This window comes from Phalacrocorax aristotelis, chromosome 4, assembly GCF_949628215.1.
Source record: "Phalacrocorax aristotelis chromosome 4, bGulAri2.1, whole genome shotgun sequence".
In the NCBI taxonomy this organism is placed as follows: Eukaryota; Metazoa; Chordata; class Aves; order Suliformes; family Phalacrocoracidae; genus Phalacrocorax; species Phalacrocorax aristotelis.
Window position 1 is genome coordinate 6,356,042 of NC_134279.1, and position 22,623 is coordinate 6,378,664.

The following is a 22,623-nucleotide window of genomic DNA, read 5'->3' on the forward strand; positions in this document are numbered from 1 at the left end:
AGTTTTAAAATAATTCCTGAATTACATCCGATTTCTGGACAGTTTATCAAATAAAGGACGATGCAGTTTGTCTGTTGCTGTGTTAATTTATGTCAGACCAGAGAAAGGAGAAACATATTTCCTCGGTGACCCAAATGGGATAGTTACATAAAAAGATGATTAGAAATAAAGTCCAGACACATCTAACTTGCTAAGATATGCCAGCTGTCACAAACACATCCGCATGTGTGAAAACATGTGCATACGTGTCATAATTATGCATGCAAAGTGGAGGGATAATTATTCAAACTTGGTGGTTGAAGCAACAGTCAAGAGAAGAAATTTACTCTGCTTCTCTCTCCCTTTTTTTCTAGGTGAAAGTTCAAAAAGCATCAAACCCACTGATTTTCATTCCCATAGGTTTTGATTCGTAAGCCATGAAATGACCTCACAGAAAAGAGAAAATGCAAATGTCCTTTTACCTTTATCATGTTCTGAGCAGGAACATTCAAGAATTGTGATCTGGCCCTGCTCAATCCTTGATCCATCAAGAGAAGAATTGGATGTTGCCTTGGACCAGCCCCCTTTTGGCCCAAAACTAAAGACTGAGATTTGAAGTCCTCGGTTTCACTGGTGTAGGCACTAACCTCAGGAGCCTCCTGGAAAGCATGGTTCCCTTCAGTACAGATGACACACTGGAAGATTTAAAAAGCATTAAACAGAGGTAATGAATTATACACTTAGATGTTCTTTTAGGTAAAATGGCACCTTGTTATCTATTTTAGAGGTCTAAACGCAAAGGCTTAAGTGCACTCTAATTTGGGGGGCAGAATACTTAAAATAGCGCTCTGCAGGTTAATATTTCTATAGAGGTACGGTCTGCCTGCAGCCTTTGGGTAACTGCACAGCTCACAGGACACTTGCGTGTTAAGGGGTTTGGGTTTTTTCCCTTGAAGCTCCTTACGACCAACTGTACTCTTTCCACTTCTCCTCGAGCTTGCATAATGGACATGTTCCCTCTGATCTTTACCGAAGAAAAAAATATTTTCCTTCTCTAATTCAATCCTTTTCCATTGTTTTTCCAACCTCGATTTCTCAAGAAATATGATTTCTTAAAAAAAAAAGTTTAATTAAGCCATTTATCAAACTTTTCCAAGTGGGTAGAGTGACAAATTAGCCCTATCTTCCACCAACAATCTGATGGATGGGAAGATAAAGATGCAGAGGCTGTTGTTTTAGCTGGAAGCTCTCTACTATATCAATTGTTTGGCCCCAAGCCAAGAGACCCTAAGAGATGACAAGAACTAATGATGGGTCCATGAAGTTTATGCAGCGTGAGGCCTGACATCAAAGGATTCTGCCCTTATTAGCAATATTGCCATGCCTTCTTCCTGGAAAAAATACTTGTTTTCAAAAAATATTTTACTTAATCATCTTAGGTTTTCAGTAAATGGAAAGAAAATGCAAACTGTAAATAAATTTGCCCAATAATATATTGCTGACGAGTTCTGCTTTTCTCTACAAATATCAAGTGATTGTTATGACATTCCTTTTAAGTCAACCAAGGGAGTCGAAGACAGGGAGAGTGCAAATAAGTTTCTCCCTAGAAGTCTTTGCTTTTACGCTATTCCTTCAGAAGAACCGGGATCCCTGAGAGGCTGTACGCCAGACACAACCTGTACATGTGGAAGCAGGCATGGAGTCCTTCTCAGGGGAAGTCAGGACGCCCAAAATCGCTCTAGATTGGGCAATCAGGTGATTGCCCCACTGAAATCAGGTATACAGGGGTCGTTACAGTCAGGAGCAGAATGCCAAAAGTTTCCCTGGATTCAGAGAGGGAGTGGGAAAATTCATGGAAGAAGTAGTCATCAAGAGTTGAATCAAGCCTGCAGGAAGATCCTAAGCCATTTTGCAACAGATGCCAGGAAAGAATTCTGGGGAAGTATCACTATTTTTTCCTAAGTATTCACTCTTGGCAGTTTTAGGATACAGGGTTTTAGGCGAGGTGGATCTTGGGTCTGACACTGTTCTTATGTGACAGGGTCACCTTCAAAGTTTATAAGTTGCATCTTTCTCCCTAGGTTTTTTTTAATATGCATCCATTTTTACATGTAATGGAGACCCTATGTACAAGGTAGAATACAATTACTGCTCTACTGGAAAGCAAGAAAAGAAGATATAACAGCTGGGATGACTACAACAAAAAACAACAACAAAACAAGAACAAAACCCAAAGCACTAACTAACAAAAACCAGTTCTCATACATGATTAGAAAAGTTTGACTGAAAACAAGCCATTTCCACAGATACTATATGTCACTGGGAGCTAGAAGTAAAATCCATGTATTTTTCACTGGGAAACTATTTAAAGAATATTCTTGATGTCCCATTTTTAATTACTTTTTTTCTTATGGAAATAGAACAACATTCAACTTACTGGCAGAAAAATAAACTGTAGTATTGCTTTATAAATCCAACCGCAGTAATTCTGAGTAGTTGAATATTCATATACCTGATAAGCTTGATTCATCTTTTTAACAGAACAATTTTAGAGTATGGAATTATAAACAACAATGCAGTGAAAAGAAGACAGCGTTAGAAGTCAGTGCAAAGCCATATTCAGCATCAGCACATCGTACAGTATTTTACCTTTGTTCTCCAGTCTGGATTTAATAGTACGTGTAAAAGCAGCACTATGCAAAACTAGGGTATATAATCAATCTTAATCTTTCCTGTGTCTTGATAAAATGCCCTGTATTCGTCCTTCTTCTACAGCTACCTATCCATCAAGCAGCTGACTCAACTTGAGGAACAAGTGGCTTTACACTCATGGAGTTTTCCTTTCTTGTTACCCTTCAAAAGGGGGCATGCCATTTAATCTGCCACACTGCTTTTTATCTTGAGACATAAAGGCAATTTACATTGCTTTATCAGCTGTAGGAATGTCCACAAGCTCTGACATTGTTTTGGGGAAATAAAAAAAGAGCTTGGAATATGTGAGGTCCAACATAAACAATCATGGAAAGAACAAAAGAGAACCTTTTAATACTAAAACCTTACTTGGCAACTTCAAAACAAGGCATGAAAATTCTGGTTGAGAACACAATGTGACCCATGCAATACCACAGGAATTCAATTTCTTTCTTCCTCCTGATGTGCTTGATATCTTTAAGTACATAATGTACTTTTGAAGGTGTTTATTGGTAATAGGCCTGCTTAGGAACCACATTGTAGGTTCTCTATGCGCTATTCACCTGCAGCACCTTGGGCGAAACTGTAACTAAAGATGATGCACTGGTTGAAGTTTTCTACTTGGAACTGTATTTTTCCAATAAAAGTGAAGTGTAAGTATTACAGCAACATGCAATTAAGTGTTCAAATATCATTGCTTCTAACTCAGGAAGGGAACTCCTTGAACAAAGAAGCTTAAATACAGTTTGGCTGGAAATTAAATGTTATTCAGCAAAAGATCAGTACTGAAGTTGACAATGAATCAAACCGCCTGCTTACTTATAATTAGCAACACGGTCATTGTCTGGCTACCCTGGCATACTGTAAATATGCCTGGGCAGACCGTGTGATTTAAGATTATTTAGAAGACAGTTATTCATTGTCTCAAGAGACAGGGAAAACAACTCCTCTCTCAAGCACTTAGCTTGGTTCAGGGGGGTAGTGGCTACAACTCAATCCTATTTAGCCTTTCTTCAGTTAACCAAAGAAAGCATTTTTCTTTAAATATGGCTCCAATTACTGAATATAGCAAGCTCATTCAGAACTACAAGGATCAGATTTTTCAAAGTCTCCTAAATTTCCCAAACATTTTAGCAAAGTTAAGAAATTTTGTTCTATAATTTACACTTTATGACACAATTCAATTGAATACTTTAAAAAAGCTTCCTCCAAAATAAATAACCAGAAACTTATTCCACCCTGCACTTGTCTTTTTTTTACCAGATGACCAGCTCGCTTCACTTCCTTTCTGCAACTTTAGAAAACACAGCAAGTCTGTACATGTATGGTTCCTGCCTGGAAGCACAGACTGCAGCTTTTAACCCCAAGTTAAAATATAAACTCATCTTTCATTTCTATTTTACAATAATATTTAATCAGTTAGGGCTGAAGGATACACACAAAGTTTGCCAGTAAATGTTGCCTAGTAGATTTTGTGGAAAATAAGTTTGGTAGAACAAAATTGAAAAACAGAGAAGCAAACCATGACACTCCTACTAAAGTTACGTAGAGAAATGTACAGCTTAGCCTTGTATGAATCAGTGCTTTTCCATCGTGCCTGTGAAACTGAAGTGGAAAGACAGTAAATGAACTGGAGCGCAGAGATACTGCTCAGCTATGGCAATGGAAATACAGCTTTCAGCCACCAAAGGAATCTGGTTTTCACTTGTCTTGATTCTTCCTTCTTCTAAATCAAGTTAGAATTATGTCTTTTTTCAGCCTAAATTAATTTTAATCTCTTGTGCTGGGAACCGCTTCTGATTTTAAGACTTTCACAAGAAGATTTTGCTCACTAAATGATACATGAAGAGAGTAATGATTTCAGAGCTGTATGTCCTGCTTCAGCTATTTCCACTATCAGGAAAAGATGGGTTGACCTACTTGTATGTTACAAAAATAGTCAAGGATCTTTAAACAAAATCAATCTCATTGAGCTGAACAGAAATGGAGAGGCATAAAGTGCTCACAGCAAAAGCCGATTAGGTGCCCATCCTGGCAGCGGAAGCAGTGAAACCACCAGAGCACACCCATGGTGTGTTTTGCTCGGCACGACCTGGGGTTTATTGAAAATCTCAAAAGCTGGTTTTTAAAAAGCATCATTCAAGTTCTAGGCCAAAGAACTTCAGTGCGGACTTTGGTGAGCATCACTCTGCCGACTTGAAGACACGGACTTGAAGTAGAAGATGCAGACCAATAAACGAGACACAAAAAGAGGCAGAGCAGGATTGGTTGGAGATGTATTTGAAAGGATGGAGTGAAGTGCACCTGCTGAAGCTAGAGAAAACTGAGGGGCTGCATTACAACACTGAAAAATACATGTAAGTGAAGAAGAGAGTAATAGTTTCTTGATTATGAGATTGATCTGGGGCAGGGCAATGCCCAAATGACCCCTTTCAGACCTTGGTGAAGGGATACGCTATGTGAGAACAAATTTTCTGTAAGGTCCTGGAAGGCTTCGGTAAAAACAGACAATAACTTCATCTAAAGCTAGTCTTCTAGGATGATTGACAAAACAGAAACCATAAATTTGCCACAAGAGTTACATTTTTATTTTTTAACTTGTCTTGGTTTCACCCCTAAGAGACCAGTATACTTTTCACAAAAAAAAGCCTGAATTTAAACCGTTCCACCAGCCTGCAGAGATTTGGTCCTTGCTTTACTTAAAACTTTCTGTTTTGAATCTAGGTGTTGGCCAATCACTTCTGCTCTTCTGATAACAAGCATAAACCCTTTTGAGTACCTCTATCATCATAACCATTGTTAGAATTCTATGATTAAATTTATTATACCTCATTTATTTTGTACTATTTGCTATTACCCCAGGGATGAATATTAGCTACTCTGCATTCAAACTCTATTTTCTGCACAAAGTCCTGTGTGCTATTAAGATATAATTAGCTATTACAACGCTCAGCTGAGAGCATGAAAGCCTTTACACAGTGTAATAACTTCACTAGATGGCAGTGGAGAGAAATATTACTTTATAAAATTTTCCTTTTTAATAGGACAGGGAAACATCCCAATAAGAACTGCGATTTATTAGTATTATCTGTGTTAATGCTAGATCACAAGACAGCAATGTTTTCACCCACACAAAAGTCTGGGGGCTTCTGCCTGGTTAAATCTCCATGGAAATGTTTGCCAGAGCATGGGCACGCGCTCTTCCAGCGCAGAGCAACAGAGTGTAACACATACTCATCTTTGAAGGTTTGTGTCACAATTGCTCTTCCTCTGTCTTCATAGATAGGAATAAACATCACATTACTATTGTCATAGTCACTAAAGCCATCCCAGAGAAAGACTTAATATCATTGTGCATTAACCATGGCCAGGACCAGAAAAAGACGGGAAAGAGCCGTTTCCTCCCCTGTGTCTGCTCGGCAGTTGGTGGAGCGACAGACTGGATGTAAGCCAGTGCAAATTTTAAGAGAGGGAATGGAAGCCTCTGACAAATGAACATTGACACTTTTCTAGAAGCAGCACGATACAAGTTCACATCAAGGGCACGAGCAATTTTCTCATTAGCTCAACTGTACTATGGTCTTTCCTGAAATGTGAAGTCAGAGACACCGTCCCTCAAAGAACCATAACACTGATGCCATAAACATGGTGAAGAAAATGAGCAAAGAGCAAGAATGAACAAGCAAGTAATTAGAAGAGTTTTGTGAAGAATACCCTCTGTATTCAACAACATATTTTTTATTCTCAGGAACGCTTTACAAATACATGTTTGTTGGGAGATCTTAATGTCCCTTACAGATGACTCAAGAAACAAAGCATAATTTTTCAGACTCCTGATAAAACCCCATGACAAAATATTTTAAGCAGCAAGTTCTGTAGCTTCTAAGCTTCAAAACCTTCAAAAATTCCATCTTTTGAATATGGACAAGTGATGCCTGCCAGTCTTTAGAAATTATCACACCTGAACAAAAATAAAAAAAACAGAAGGGAGCAGACAATCTCAGCCAAGATCATTCCGACAACCGAAAGATTATCAGTGAAGTCCTCCAGAAACCATGGAATTGTCTGGCTTTATTTGCAATGTTCAGAAAGCAGAAATTATCATTTAGTACAATAAGGAGATGAAAAAAGTTTGGTTTCTTCTAGCATCAGATATAAAAGAATATTTTCTAAGGTTTGTTTCTTGCTTTGGGAGAATTGTTGTATATATATATATATATATAAAAATCAACTCACTGCCTAAATCACACTTTTCTCTACTACACCTTGCCGTTATCTTAACGATGTTCAAGATCTTACCCTTAGAGAGTGGTACTTTGTCCTCTGACATCTCATCTGCTTGCTCACCAAACTGTTTGCAATAGCTAGCAGAGATTCGGGATATTGCAGGCGATGATAAACAAACCCAGTTCTGCTGCAAGTGACTTCTTGACTTATGCCTGCTAAGCACAAACCTCCATTCAAAGGCTTGAACTTTTAAAGGCATAATTCGCTATGTTTATTTTTGGGTAAATACGAGCAGATGAAAAATAATTCCTTACGGCATTCATTCTGTGAGAGTCCCCTTACTCTTCCTCTTCACTGGCCGTTGAGAAACAGAAATGTATGGAGGTGCAAAACCCCAGGGTTTCGTTAGTGACACAGCGCGTTGGATTCTCTGCTCTGCAACTTGCACATGGCTCCGGTCAAACAAACACACACAAGGCTATCAGATATAGTGCAACTTGTTGCCTAAACCAACCTGATAAAATAAATGACTGCTCCCTAAGCATCAAGAGATAGGTGAAAATAAGGAGTGGATAATGTAGGTTCCTAGGAAAAAAATACACTTCAAATTACCTTGGTGGATTTCCCCAGATGGAGATATTGTAAATAAATACCTACAATTCGGTATGTTTGTGGAACTAAATACATTCAGCAGAAACACAGAAGACCAACGTGACAAAAGTGACACAACTTATGCTCGCTCCAACGCCAGTTACTCCAACCCCAGCTTCTTTTATCAGTAACATTAGACAGTCTCATGCTGGATGCTCCGGGATGACCCCAATATGCAATGAGACAGGTACCCTGGTAAGAAGCCAAAAGTCCTCTCAAACAGCCTAGATACTGACAAAACATTCCTCTCAGTTTATTTATTGCAGTCATTCGGTTCTTCTTTTTAAACTCTTAATTTAACCTTACACAAGAAAAATCTCAATTGCAAAATAAAGGTAAGTGTTACACCTTATCCTTACCCCTTCCCCCCAAAGTGCTCATGAATCAAGGCACCATGGATTTGCCTGGAAGCTGCACCATCACATTACTCTCAAGGAACCTTAAAGTAAGTGGACAATCAATACTGATTCATATGGGTCTCACTGCAATAAATCATCACAATGTCTTAAGGTGCTACTGATGTGAATACAATATCTAGGCTTGCTCTGTCCACATTAATGTCAAATGAAGATTAAGAGTGAAAAGCAATATTCACCTATTTTCTTCTATACAGTGTACACTGACTGCGTACAGAGCAGCTTCCCTTCCTTATCAAAACCGTACAAATATTTCCCAGTCTACTTCGTTTGCATTTAGTTTCTCTTCACAGCACTTGAATTTTGTACTACCGTGAAAAAATGAGTGACCTACTTTTTCCTGAGGTTTAGAAGGAGGACTTGTGTGATGGATACTGATTACATTGGACCATAACTTGCACAATATTCTGCTTGGAATGAGGCCTGAAAATTGCTGTATTATAGTTATAATAATGCATTGTTATAACGAGATGCTCTCTTCCTTATCAATTTCAAAATATAACTGTCTGTAATTGATTAAATGCATTATTAGGTTGATTTGCACTTGCACATCAATATCTAAATTAAATTGATCTAAGTCTGAGTAACTTACTCAGATTTTGTATGAGTTCAAACCTATTTCTCTTTTCTCTAAAGGGAAGTAAGGGTTTAATCATCCAATGTCTATAGATGATTTTTGCCACAGCCTAGTTAGCTGATTAGGGCCATAAAGACTATAATCTCTCATCAGCAGTAATAGCTTATTTTACTACTGCTTGGTTTCCTATGGTTCTAACACAACTGAAATGAAAGTTGTCTTTTATACGCCCTCTCTCTATACTTTGTGCTTACAACAAACCAGTTTCTACAATTTAACAAATTCCATCTGCTTATTTTGTAGCAGGAGTCCAAATCTATTACTTACTATAAGTAGTATTTATGTGGAAATGTTAAAAGAGGAAATAAAGACATGAAAACAAATTGTGTATTCAGTCAAGTAACACTTTTTGGCTCAGTTCAAGTTGCATATGCAAAACAACTCCTCCTTAATTGTCTGTTATCCCACACTGCACAGTTTGTATAAAATCCTTATTGCAAATCTCCTAAAGCTGGGGACCTGCCCTTACGTGCCAATGCATTGGTAACTACACGGCAAGAAGAGGTTGATGCGTGATAAGAATTTTCTTCTCCTTCCTTGGCAGTCAAGTAGCTGGAGGCAGGATGAGTGCGGATTCCACCCAGCTACGGACTCAGGACCATCCACCCCGTAGAGCGATTCTCAACAGGCATGCTCGGAATTTTGCAATGAATTATACTTCTATCTTTGCAGCACCACGGATCAAATATTTGCAAATGAGATGTTCATTACTTCATTATCTTAGAAATCAGCATATTCTTTCTTGTGCCTGTCCTGCTGTCACTATTCAGGCAAGGTAACAAGAGATTCCAGGGATATTTTAAAGCTGCTCAGTTATCAGATGATGGGTGTACAAGCTATTTTCATCCCCCCACCAGGCCACCCAAAAGATTTCTGAAGTTTGAAGCTCTACTTTAAAGTGATGGTGTATTTTTACAGCAATCGTGCTACGCCTTCATCGGGTTCTGAAGCTTAAATAACAGCAAAACGGAGCTGAAGACAGCGTGCCAGTTTACAAACTAAACTAAAGCTTGATACCTCAGTAAATCCTTGACCAAAGTGGTTTATAACATAAAATCCTGACAGACACTTAGTTACAACATAAACACTGGAATAATACGGCAGTATTTTTATTGTCAAACCAATTCTCTCTCAGAAATGTATTTCATACCACAGCCTCTCATTCCTGCTCAGACTGTATTATCTTTTCTAGCTGGTGTTTAAAAAGAAATATCTAGAGTTAGAGATATACCTAGCTTAGTTAACTTCTTTACTACCCTTTTCATTCACCAGCAACAAAAATTTGCAGTGCTCTGTTGCTTGCTGTGGGCTGTAGATGTGAGTTTTCAGCTTGTACAGTCGCACTCTCTTTGTGTTTACTATGCAAAACAGTTATAACAGTGTGTGGGAATGAAAAGCCATCAATTTTTGTGGAATTCAATGAATCGTATAAATTTTACTTCTGAATTGCTCTGGAAACTTGAAATTGTTACATAATTAAGAAACCCATTCAGATGTCTTTCCAGTCTTTAATTTTCCATCTTTGACGCATTTGCCACTGGGTTTTTCACAGAATATTAAGCTTTCCATATGGTTTCATTTACATTTCTAACGCAAGAGAAGTAGTTTGCCATCGTGTGCAGTTTAGGTCTCGACTGTAGGTCACATCTAACTAGGAGACATCTAGAAAATGAAAAAGTCCTAGCACCTCCGTGGTTAGCCCTGCTGAATAATTGCTTCAGTAGCTGAACTTTGCTGTACAGATGTTGGTAATTTGCTATTGAAAACCACCAGTATCAAACTGTCAGAGTCAAGAAATGGCTTTAATTATTTCCTCCCTGGAGCAGTAATAGCCATTATTTGAACACTGCCAAAGCTGGAATGTGTTTGTGCTGGTGATTTCTTAGCACATTCAGTGAAGGCAGCTTACCTGCGCTTGCCAGCCCTGCTGCTGCCGTAGATTTGCTCCCTCATCAGGGGCAACACAGAACAGCACGATTGCTTCGGCGAGAGCTGCATCATCTGGAGACCACCTCTGCGAACTTTTGTTATTTTCCCTGGCCACCAAAGACTAACATTTTTTTTCTGCTTCACTGAGTCCTGAAAATAGAAAATAAATCAGACAGAAAGCTCTTGGAAACAACAAACACAGGAAAAACCTTCTGTGGAAGGGAATAATAAAATAAAAAATCAAAAGCTACAGTAAACTTGGTGGAAAGTTGCACTAAGAAAGAAGATGAGGTCACCAGGGCTACTGCAGGAGTCTCCCCATCGCTCTGCATAAGCACTGTCCAGGCTCTCATCCCTACTTGCAGCAATGGGCATAAATAAAACCACAGTGAAAACCACACAAGCTTAAAAAAACCAAACCACCAAACATTCAAGAGCAGGTCGAAACATTTTTAACAGTTTATAGCAATTTTAACATTATTCTCTGTCCTTCTTCAAATAGATCCAAAACCCAGAAAAATTAAATACCGATGTTAATGTGAACATTTCCACGGGAGCCTGCAACGGGCTTTGGCTCGTGCTTCAAAAGAACATAAAAGCCCTTGAAAATAACTCTTGGGCTAGGACTTTTTATTCCTCATTCCCATGCTGTATTGATTTGGGAAGACAATCTAACCTCTGCACCCTGAAAGTTATCTTGTCTCTGAAGGGGGATAAGGTTTTTCTCCCTAAATGACTGCAGGGCTTTTTGTCCCTCTGACAGAAGATATTAAGAAGTGCTGATTTTTCCTGAAGTCTGGAGGAGTTTGTCTCCTAGAAGAGTAAAGAATCAGTAGGATGTTCATGCAATAGCCATGCACTTGGCCAGCAGGAAACTGCTCTTCCTTTGAAGTGCACACTTCAGATATTTCTGCCTACAGAGGCTGTGCAAGTTTTCCCACATGCAGTAACCTTTTCTTCTGCTGACCGCACCTCGCAGACTAGTACAACATCACAAATATAGCACTAATGGTCTCTGGGTTGCTCAAGGAAGAAGGGTGGGAGGCTGGGAGAAGCAAACCATTGCTTGTAAAAAAGAAGGAATACTAGGAGGAAAACCAGCCTAAAGAAATATGCTGGGTCCCTTTGTCTGGAAATATTTGCCAGCCTGAAAGTCTTTAAGTCATTAAGCACTCACCTCTAAGTTGTGCAACACGTTTGCTATTAATTTATCTAATGTTAAAAGTACTAGCAAGGAAGAGGTCAGGGAACGTTTTAACTATGGCCAAATTTTCCTTGACTTTGTTTTTTATTTCCTTTCTTTTTAGGACAGCAAAAAAAATTAAACATCTTGAGAAAAAAATAGAAACAGTTACTACTTTAAAACAAGCACCTCGGAAAAGAGAGAAGAAGAAAAAAGGGTTTTCTTCACGCCTCACTGAAATAGACCCCCAGGTTCTGCTGAGTTTTTGATCAGGCATTAAGATATTTTTCCAACCAAGCAAGTTTCTGCAATGAATATTTCTATGAGGTGACCGCGTCTAATAGCAGCGACTGCTGCTCCTAGTGTTATCCCATAGTAACGAGAACAAACGCTACATGTCAGTATCATAGGCTGCTTGACCATTAACAAAAAGGATTACAACGCTGGTTAATAGAGGTTTGTGATCAATAACTATTAAAGTTCTGGTGTTATCCCTCTGCGATAGCTAAGAGCATAAATAATAATGAGTTATGAAATGCTCCCTAGTGTCTCTGCATGGGCAGGGATTGTTTCAGTTGCAACAGGCATGTCTTGCGTGTGGCATATCTTAACCGCAAAATTGATATCTATGTACAGAGGTTGGTGTCATCAACATTCAACTCACAGCTGAAACTATTTTGGAGTTTTGTTAAGAATGACAAGATTTGATGAATGGAGATTAACGATTAAAATATTTCAGCCTTTCTAAGTCCTCACACAATGTGATGGCAAATAAGTCTTCAAAGAGATTTATTTTTGTTCCTAGCAGCTGGACGTCTAGAGCCTGCCATTCCTGAGGGAGTCCCAGAGACCTACTTGATGATGGGAGTGTTTCACAGCTGTAAGAGACTCAGATTGTTAAACAATGACTTGAGCTGTAACATATTTTAGTGACTAGACTCTTAAAACCCCGAGGTTTTCTAATTGCCTACAGCCAGCCTGCTTATTGCTGCAAACCTGTGAGCTCCTACGTTGTAACACGAGGCAGTGAAAGCCTGTCTTAAACATGTCATTCAATTATAAGGAAATTATTCCAGGAAAAAAAAAAAGCCCAAACCCCTTCCACCCCATTTTTGTGCTGTCAGAGGTGCAGGCGGGCCTGGGGGCTTGCTGACATAGGTAAGATGTCACTGTTCCTGACGGAACCCTACAAAGGTGCTGCTTTTTGAGCACCGTTTGAGTAGGCACAGATGTGAACAAAACCTGTGACGAGAGTAACGAATAAACGGTGCACACTGGTTCCTGCAGAATAAAACCCAGCTGATGGCAGAGAAATCACCCTCCAACTCATGAAATCCTTCCACAGGTGCGTACAGCAGTGAGATGCAGTCCCTGCTGTCAGCGGCAGGGTGAACTTCTCTTTAACCATTGTGACAGTGCCACAATTGCAGCTGTAAGACCGGACCCTGATTCATCTCTTCAGAGAGAAAAGACACCTGAAATGGGTAGCCAACACCTACTCTGCAAGGCATAATGGCATTAATAGTATTAAAGGCTTTTATGGTCAATAGAAAAATACTCCTTATCACCACTTATGCGGGAAAACAGGTGTGAAAACTAGGTTTTTTTCCTACCTACAGATAATATTTATTTGCAAGGCAATTACTCAATTACAAACATTTCCATTTTGGATTTGAACGCAAATTAAACTTGGAAAATGCCAGAGAAACATTTGTGAAGTCATGATGACAGAAGTAGAGCTTTTGTAAAGCACTTTTTATAAGCCGTGTGCACATTTAAAAATCACTTTGAAACTCTCATCAAAGATTTAATTGCAGGCTCTATAGTGATCTATATTACCGGGCCTTGATTATTTTTGCAAAATATGCTACATTAACTTACATTTGATGGAGTTGTAGATTTAAATAGCTTTAAAGTATTATAATTAAAATTAAATAACCATAAACAAAATTAATGAATAACATTTTCTGGTTCGTATCCCTAGTTTTTATGGACTCTATTCACTGGCTAATTAGTATGCCAAAAGTAGTAATTTTCTATCATGCAATCATAATCCTGAACGGCTGCACTTGTGGTTGTAATTCTGCTCAAACCCCAGATGACAGAGAATCAAACTACACAAAGTTCCAGTACTGCCTTGAAATTAAAAAATGATCTTACAATGAGTGCCTTACTGTTACAGAGATAAACACATTAATAACTATTTTTAGGAAGAAAAAAACCTCCTCACTAAATCTGGTGTCTTTCTAAAACTTATCTGTAAAATATTTAAAAGAGTTTACCAAATTTTTCCTTTAGCTTAGTTTTTTTTCTGTGGCAAGACATTTTGGGGGGGTATCATTTGCACTAAATGCATTTGCATTACAAGTATTATTCTGAAAAATCTAATTTTATCCTTATTTCAAGCAGGCAGTGACAAGAGTAGAATTCATCTACAATAGAAATAGCTACAACTCCCCTGGAAAATTAATCTTTTTAGAACCTTGTACCCAGTTACCATTTGATAGAACCTAGGGTGACATTTTGGGTCAGCATTTTGTTTAACAATAATTTATTATTCTTACCCTATTTTGACATGTTTTAGTGCTACGCATGTTTTTGGCTAGTAATCTTCAGTGAGCATCACGCTGCCTTGCCTCAGTCATATACAGCATCCTGTCACAAAACAATTCAAGTTCTACTTTTATTTTTTCTTCCCCAGAAATACAGATTATGTGGGATGTCTGATTTACGGTAAAAGAATAATTTGCTTATACAGTGCCAGCCAGTTTCCAGGCATCACATTTTAAGGCAGAAAAATCCAGTCATTTTGGACAAAAAAAAAAATTCCAATAATGCCAGTTTCGAAGCCATTAGTTTTCCTCTGTCACTGTGCCAGAAATCAATCTGCTGGCACTATGCATGTTCTTCAGTGAATGGCAGCTGAGGGAAGATGGAGAAACTTCAGCTCCGCAGGCAGATGAGATCAATGTGTAAGAATCACCCGAACAAAACAATCAAGTATATAAAAGTTATTCCTATGAAAGAGGGGAGGTACTTTAAATGAAACCCACACTCTAGAAATGCCACTGCTTGTTTACATAGAAGGAATAAGTGGAACATCTCATGGCACTCTGTGGACTTCAAACATTTTTACAGTAAAGGGATGTTCTAGGAGGAAAAGTGACAGTTCTGCAGCCTCCCATTTCTTCAGGGACAATGCTGAACCCAGTTTTGCTCTAGGAAAGTCTTAAATTCCTCAGAAAAATCACACTTACATGTTTTTCTCTGTAGTTTGACATACTTCTTTCCTGTATATTTCTTGATGAAAAGGCGTTACTGCCTTGATCCATGTGGCTGTGCCTAAAGCGAGAGGGAGCCTTTCCACCTAAGTGGGAGTGAAGCTGTCACCTTCTCAGGAGACTGACTGCAGCTAATGGCCACACAAGGCTGCTCAAAGTTGATCCTCTCTCCTTTGCAAGACCTTGATGACCATAAGAATGAAAACTAAAAAAAAACTCCCCATATCTCATCTATTTGGGGATGGAGAAATGGGGGAGCTTTTCTTCACTGCAAGTGACTAGCTACTGCCTGTTCCAGTAACTGCTGGCCATCAGGTGTTTTTTCCCCTCAAGTGGTTAAGTAAAAATAGATGTAGATAATGATGAATTTAATTTCCACCTGAAGCTTGTACAGGATCAGGTCTACAGGGAAGTAGATTCCAGCATGTCCTCAGCTGCGGAAGGAGAGACAGGTGCAGGCTAAAAAAAAAAAAAGCTTGTTATAATCACTCCTCTTCAATGCAGCTGGTTTAACAAGAGCACAGAGGTTTAACAAGAGCACAGAGGTTTATTTGGACCACGCTTGGAAAATGGGAATTTCCATCTTTTTGTTCTTAATGTACTGTGCAGAAAGGTCACTTGTTCTGGCAGTGGCTAATATCTGACATCTGAGCAGATCCTTAACAGGGGTAAATTGCCATAGTTCAACAGTATAAATAGCCACAGCATCACTCACTGGCCGAGGATCTGCTTGAAAATGCTTTTGATTAATTTCCTGTTACCGAGCTGGTCTTCAAATGCCTCTAGATAACTTCCTGGCAGCGCAGTTAAAACCCCTTTTGCAGAGTGGTGTTTCCATAGCTTTGCCTTTGATTTGCAAGCCAGCACTTGATGCTTTCTATTGATCATATTCACCATCCCCGTTGGTGGCCTCGGAGAGGAGCTGACTTGAGAACCTTGCTAGTGCAACCTGTACTGACACTGCAGATGAGCAGCAGCATTAATGCCTCCCATGCAGCACCTGCCAATTTTCCCGTGTGTATTTAACAGTGTGTGGAGTCCTCATGGTGTGAGGAAGGACTTTGTGCTTTTTTCCTCTGGCATGTAGGGCTGGATGATACAGATATGCTGCTCCTTCATTTCCCAGTCCACATTTATGGCTCTTAACTCTTAAAGGATTTGTTGTTCAGTTATGGCGGCAACTTTTCAGTAGCATTTGCATGACCAACAAATACTGAGTAAAAAAAAATGTAGAGCCATCTCCACAATACATTTTATGAAATCCTTAAGGATTTTTTTTTTCACATGTGGCTATTTGGACTAAAATTGTCCAACTGTAGCATTTAATGGCAATTTGACTTTACATACGGTTGTAGCACAAGTGGGCTTTATGGTTGTAACATTCATTTACCAGAAGCAGGTGAAGAAAGATATATTTGAGTAGCAGAAACCAAAATTTGCATGGCAAACCTCAGAATAGGGTCTTCTTTTCTACAAGGATCCAATACCAGGATTATGAGCTCAATTTTTCTGTCACCTACATGAGTTCTAATGAAGTGTAACTAAACTGGTGAAGCTACTCTTGATGGAGAACATGTACCATCCTCAGGAGAGCCCGGTGCCAGAAAGTGATCTAGTTTTTGTATCCACGCCGCATAGCTGAGGTATTACTTCCAGTCCTATGTTAAACTGCAAGAACAACACAAGGTGGAAAAGGACCATCACTTCGATAAATAAGAAAAGCCAGGGAAAATAGTAGCAGCTTGAAGGCTGAGGGAAGGAGATGCTCTTAGGGCTTCTCTCTTGAGTCCCAGCGACCAACCCCAGGTAGGTCAATGGAGGTGGACCAGAGGCAAGACTCTGAACTGCTGCTTTAGGCACAGTCCTTGCCACCTCTGTTTCCTGGCTGCTGCTTCCAACCATTGCACTAGAAAAGTAACAGACAGAGACAGGGCTAAGAGGGCAAAAAGGAAAAGGTAGCATTTTATGCCAGATTTTGGGCCACAGAGTGATAGCGTGGAGATGGAAAAGCATTCACGTCCCAACCTGCCTGTACTCCATCTGTTTGCAACAAGATACTTAGTCCCTGTGTAAGCAGAGGGAAAAGGGATGGGCTTTTTTTTATTGCACATTCATGTAGATTTTGAAAGGAGGAAACCAAGCAAGCTAAAATTAAATATAATTTTCTCTTTTTCCCCATAGACTCAGTCTGGATGGATGCCAAACCACATTTTGGAGGGGTGAGAAAGGCCCAACATCTGCTTCTGGTGTAACTGTTTGTAGCTTCACTCTAGGAAAATTAGGTTTGAAATAATCTCAAACTGTCTGACACCTGTATCCTATTAGAAATGACACATGGAAACACCTTCAGTGTACTGAATTTAGCACCATGTCAACAGTTTAAAGTTAACAGGAAAAAAAATTGGTAAAAATCATTGCTTCCCAGTTTCTGCTGAAACAGATCTTGTGTCATTTCACAGGACCATACTTGCAAGCTTGATCCATAAACGCAATGGGGTTTGAACCAGTAATTATAACACGGTTTGTGTCCCTAGCTATAGCTGGAATTAAATTCAGTGTGCACCTCAAGGTGACTGGTGTACTGTATCCTGAGCTCAGCCGAGGCACATCTATGGCTTGGGTGCCAGCCAGCACCAAGGACGTGGACATGCAGCAATTTCAGGGACGTTTTATCTGAAGTTCAGCTATGAATCTGAAGTTCAGCAACTTGCAGCTCATGAGACTAGCGAGCAGGTCCTATCTTATTTATCTCAAGAAAGGGAGTCAAATTCCTGCGACAGAAGATAAATCCTGCATGGCACAGATGTTTGCTAGGTTTTGGACACAGAAAACCCAAAAGAATCCTGAAGGCAGGCAACTGATTTTGCTCTATCGCCTGTGCATTTCCCTCAGCGCAGATGCTGAATTTATTTTAAACTGTCTTCCCAAACCTATGTAATCGCTCATTTGCAAATTCCTCTCATTTAGGAACAGATCTGGTGACCTTTTCCCACATAACATACTGACAATAGGATTCCAGTTCTTCTGAGAAAGACATGAAAATTCATAAAACTTTATGACTTTCATAAAATTTGTACTATGTAAAAATGCTCTATCCACTACAAAAACATGTCTTCCCATTCATCTTGAAACACATTTCTTTTTTTGAGAATTATTTTGAATCAATTTGTTTTGAGAGATTGTTTTTTAATGCTACTCTAAGCGTAAGGGAAGCGGTTTTCTTTTTAGATACTATTGTTTTCCAGCAAATCTGCACCTTCAGTGAGCAACGTCTAGGTCAAGAAAACAGGAAAAAAACCCCACTGGTCTTGATTAATTTTCTCTTTTGTTCCTGCCAATTACTCGACACCATGCAAGCGGTCATTTTATCATGGAGATAGCTGTGACAAGCAAAGAGGATATTTACAGAAACACGGTCAGGTCAAAATGTGTTTTCAGAGTTGGAAAACAGCAAATTAACTTTGGAAATCTAAGCAGAGGGCCAAGGGTTTGTCAGCTTGTAGAGATGGGACAGGACTGGAGCGGGGTCCTGCCCCACTGGTGCCGAGGCCACGAGCAGCCAGACAAGCCAGCAGGGAAAAATGGCTGGGGCTGACACAGATGCCTCACTCTGCCATGGGCCTTGTGATGCACAAAATGACTGGCATGACGTCACTCTCGCTCTGTTCGGGTTGGGAACCTGTGAGAGTGTGCACAGGGGAGTGCTTTCACCTCCCCTTTTTATTTTTAATTTTGTGTAGTCAAACGATAATGAAGATAAAACCCATGAATACTCAGTAAGACCTGTTACAGCTAACCCGCCGTCTGTGTGAGCACTGTCAGAGCTCATGCAAGAACAGACCAAAAAGGTAAAATATGGGCAAGCATGCTGAACTTCAACATGGATTATGGCATGCTAATGAAAAATATGTGAAAAGTAGAAAAATGGGGCAATAATGGAAAGAGAGACCAATAATACTGAACCATTTTCTTGAGAGAAGAAAGTACGCAGGACCCTGTAACAAGAAAGAGCGTCAAGTACAAGTTTAGGCTTTTTTTAAACCCCAAGACCATTGAAGTGGACTTTCTGGATGGTGTGCCACTGGTGACGCTAAACAAAGGATAATACATAATATTTTACATGCACCCATAGCAGAAAAATACCAGAGAAAACCTGGAGCACAATGAAACCTATCCGAGGTGGAATTTATTCTAAGAGAACAGCTCCGGTGCCACAGCCTGTTTTTGGAATAGTATAATGGAAACTGCTCCCATGGTCTTCCTTAGGTTTAAAACTCTCAGCTTAGGAGAAAAAAAAAATATGACTAGAATCCTGCAAGCTTCTCAAGTTAGAAAATGATAAACTGCTGTAAGTGAAACGTGTGTGTACATCAGAGGAACAGCTTTAAAGCAACATGAATTTGAACATGAATTTGAACAAAGGAAGCTCACAGCTACATATTGCAAACAGCCTTCCAAAAAGGATGTTACATGGTAGGACAGTTCCCCCAAAAGGATGCTACAAATCACATACTTGAGTTATTAAACAACAGCAACAGTCTGAAGGGAACAGTATAAGACAGGCAGTAATTCTTCATTAGGAAGGCCTGATTAGAGGATTTCGCTTTCTAAAGTATTTTTGCCTATTACTGAAATAGATGGGAGAAAATAAGGGTGCCTTGTAAACAGCTGCTCTGCTTTAGATCCACAAAAAAATAAAAAGCTTCTAATGACAAGGTGCCAACACAAATTCAATAAGGCCCCGATACTCCTCTCCCTGTGTTTTGGTCACACTACAGCTGAGGTTCAACTGGAACATGGATGTAGAGCCCTGCTATTTGGATGTGCAAATACTGATCCCATCCAAGTATGAGGATAAGCTAGTCCCTTCCCCATGGGCAGCTTGGCCTCTGAGACAGACTTCAGCTGCTGGCAAAGATCCCCCACACATCCTGCTACCTGTTTATCCCAGCTGAGATCTCTGTAAAGAACTGAAACAACAGATGCACATTTTTAAGTGTAAACATGGGCTGTGAAACTCCAAACTGAAAGGCCAGTGCAGCCTCCTTACATATCCCAGCTCCCGCCCTTGAACTTGCAAAAGTCAATTTTTCCTTGGTACTTCTGACTTTAAACAGGAGTCCTCCTCTAAGCCTTAGCAAGTTTTTGCCCTTCAAAAAATAGCTGGTCTTGGTTATTCCTGGTTGGACCTTGCTATCGCAGCTTGACAAATGTGAAACAAACTAACAAATAATAAATTTTGAACACAAATCCTAAGTTTTTCCTTGAGGAAGTACACCATTCTTTAAGGACAGACAATGTGGGCTTATTCTAACATTTGTACCTCCCTTTCAGAACAAAAATAAAACAAGGATCTGCTTATCCTTTCCTTTTCAGTTCACAAAAATGTAACTTCCTACAAGAGCCTGATTGGTGGCTGATAACGTCACCTAACCTGAGCCGGACCAGCCTGGGGACTCTGGTGTGAGACAGGAAAACACACCAGATGGAAGCCTGCGCAGGGGAGGTACCAGCCTCAGTCATCTCCATCAGCCCTGCTGGCTCTCCTCACAATTACAAAGACCACAAACTAAACATATCTCAGAGAAGAAATATAAGAAAAAATGTAGGGACAAGAGGACAAAGAAATCTGGGAGCTAAACACATTAGTCACTGGTGTCTCATGCCTGGCATCTGGGACCTGCTGAAACATTTTCAGTTCAGTTAAGTAGACCCAAGGTTTAACACCCTGTTGTTGACAACTGCAGAATTATTTCACGGTGGCCGAGGCCCAATCACATCTGAAAACTAAGTGCCTCATTGCCTGTCTTTCTCTCTAAAACAAACTAAGATGCACGAGCAGCTGGCATATCTTTCAAGGCACATTTCAGGTGCTTACTTTCTTCAGATTAATAAAGATGTTCTTTTCTTTGTGTGTTTCTGTAGCTCACAGGACTTTTTTCCTAAGTAACACCATGCTCATTGTGTGCCTGTTGTACTTCATAACAACAGAGAAGTTCCCCTTTGAAAGACTGCTGTAAGCTGGCATGGCTCTGATCCACAGGTCTCCATGAAGCTTTTGATTAATCTACCCCAGTCTGCCTTGCTGAAAATCTGCATTCGTATGCGGAATGATTCATGAAAAGCCACAGGAGAAATGTAGATTTTGCTCCTTATTTAACTGCTACTTACCTTAAAGACAAGATGCACTTACATCAGATGGGTTTTGGGGAAGAAGAACCGCTTTCTGGCCTCCAAACAGCCCAAATCCCTCAGGAGTGACAGATGATGCTGGCAGGGGCAGCTCAGGGCATGTGCTGTGGTGTTACACGGCCCATGTCAGGAACCTGCAGCAAAGAAAACCAGAACAAAAGTACACACAGAAAGTCAGTGCACCGTCCTGCAAGAAACTCTGGGACTTTGGCACTATTCTTTGTCTTTCTTCAGGAACCCAATCTTTCTGTAGGACCTATCCAGAAGCGACCATGCCTTTTACAATATAACAGATATAGCAACAGTAGGCTAAGACAGAGCATCTTCCATTTTGAAACTTCTATGAAGGTCAATGTGATTCTATTAAATGCAATAACATTTTAAAAATCCATAATACTTTTCCCAAGATGAAGTTCTCTGTCACACTTCTAAAGACTTGCACTTCTGTATCATTAGCTGTACATGTTCGGCAAATACAATCATTCACAAATAGAGGAACACAGTGACAAACAAGAAACAATGAGCTCAAAAGGTAGCCAGGTATGACAGACCACTATGGATGGCAGCAATGACCAGTACTGCGGTACACATATGTAGCTAATTATGGTGCAGGATTCTAGACACTAACATCTGAGTGGGAGAATGCTGAAATAATCTTTTAAGCCATAAACAAAACGTCATAATCAGAGAGATTTCCTGAAGAAAAGGAATCCATTTCCTTTGGAAATATTTGTTAATAGTAAGTCTAATAAAGGTGTATGTATCTATAAGAGCCTACGGTAATGCATTACAAGCAGGTTAATGCATTATGAACAGGTTAATGATTTTGCTTATTCCACTCTCCAATATCTAGAAAAGAAAGCTGTGATTTTTTTTTGTTGATTTGCTCTGTAATGGTCTTGCGTTTATTTCCCAGCTCTGGGAATTGCTTAAGAAATAATGCTGATGAGTGAGGGATTTGATAACATTCACTTCAGTTCCCCAAAGGCTCATCACAAAGCATGACATGGAAGGGGAGGGAAACACTCTTCTGCATCAAAAATGGAATAGGAGACCAAAACCAAAATCAGATGCAAATATTAATATTATAATGACAACAGGTGAATACCTAACTACCTTGCAATTCTCTATCAAACCCTGTGTTACTTAACACATTTATTAATGATTTAGTATAAGTGGTGAAGGAGCCCAACCTGCAGGAGGACCTGCTTGCCCTGTTTATAAGTATTCCTGAGGACTGGAAGGAATTTCACAGACTTAATGTGTGTCCACACAAGAAAGGGTCACAGCTTTTAATACATTTTCCACAGCAACCTCCTTATTAATTTAGAGCCTTCCAGCATATATTTTGCTTTTGTCATCATGTGGTCCCTTTAGTGCCTTGTTTAAGCCTGAGGTTATGGGACACTTAAAAACCAAAACAATCTCCCCCAGAAA

The 22,623-nt window shown here is 39.6% G+C and overlaps 2 long non-coding RNA genes across 15 annotated transcripts in view; one reads left to right on the forward strand and one right to left on the reverse strand.

Moving 5' to 3' along the window:
- LOC142056026 (uncharacterized) overlaps positions 1–6,634 on the forward strand; it is a 34,522-nt gene extending 27,888 nt beyond the window's left edge. Inside the window, exons 5-6 of one of the 2 annotated variants that reach the window (XR_012660186.1) lie at positions 354–703; positions 3,934–6,634. This is a non-coding gene — a long non-coding RNA (uncharacterized LOC142056026). Of the gene's footprint in view, positions 1–353; positions 1,467–3,933 lie in introns of those variants that run through there. The other variant, XR_012660185.1, reaches the window with a different exon arrangement.
- LOC142056022 (uncharacterized) overlaps positions 1–22,623 on the reverse strand; it is a 188,770-nt gene that overhangs the window by 32,911 nt on the left and 133,236 nt on the right. For 10 of the 13 annotated variants that reach the window (XR_012660174.1, XR_012660175.1, XR_012660177.1 and 7 more), the window contains 3 exons: positions 21,166–21,320; positions 10,511–15,453; positions 462–674 (listed from right to left, as the gene is read on the reverse strand). This is a non-coding gene — a long non-coding RNA (uncharacterized LOC142056022). The remainder of the gene's footprint in view (positions 1–461; positions 675–10,510; positions 15,454–21,165; positions 21,321–22,623) is intronic. The other 3 variants (XR_012660172.1, XR_012660173.1, XR_012660171.1) reach the window with 3 other exon arrangements.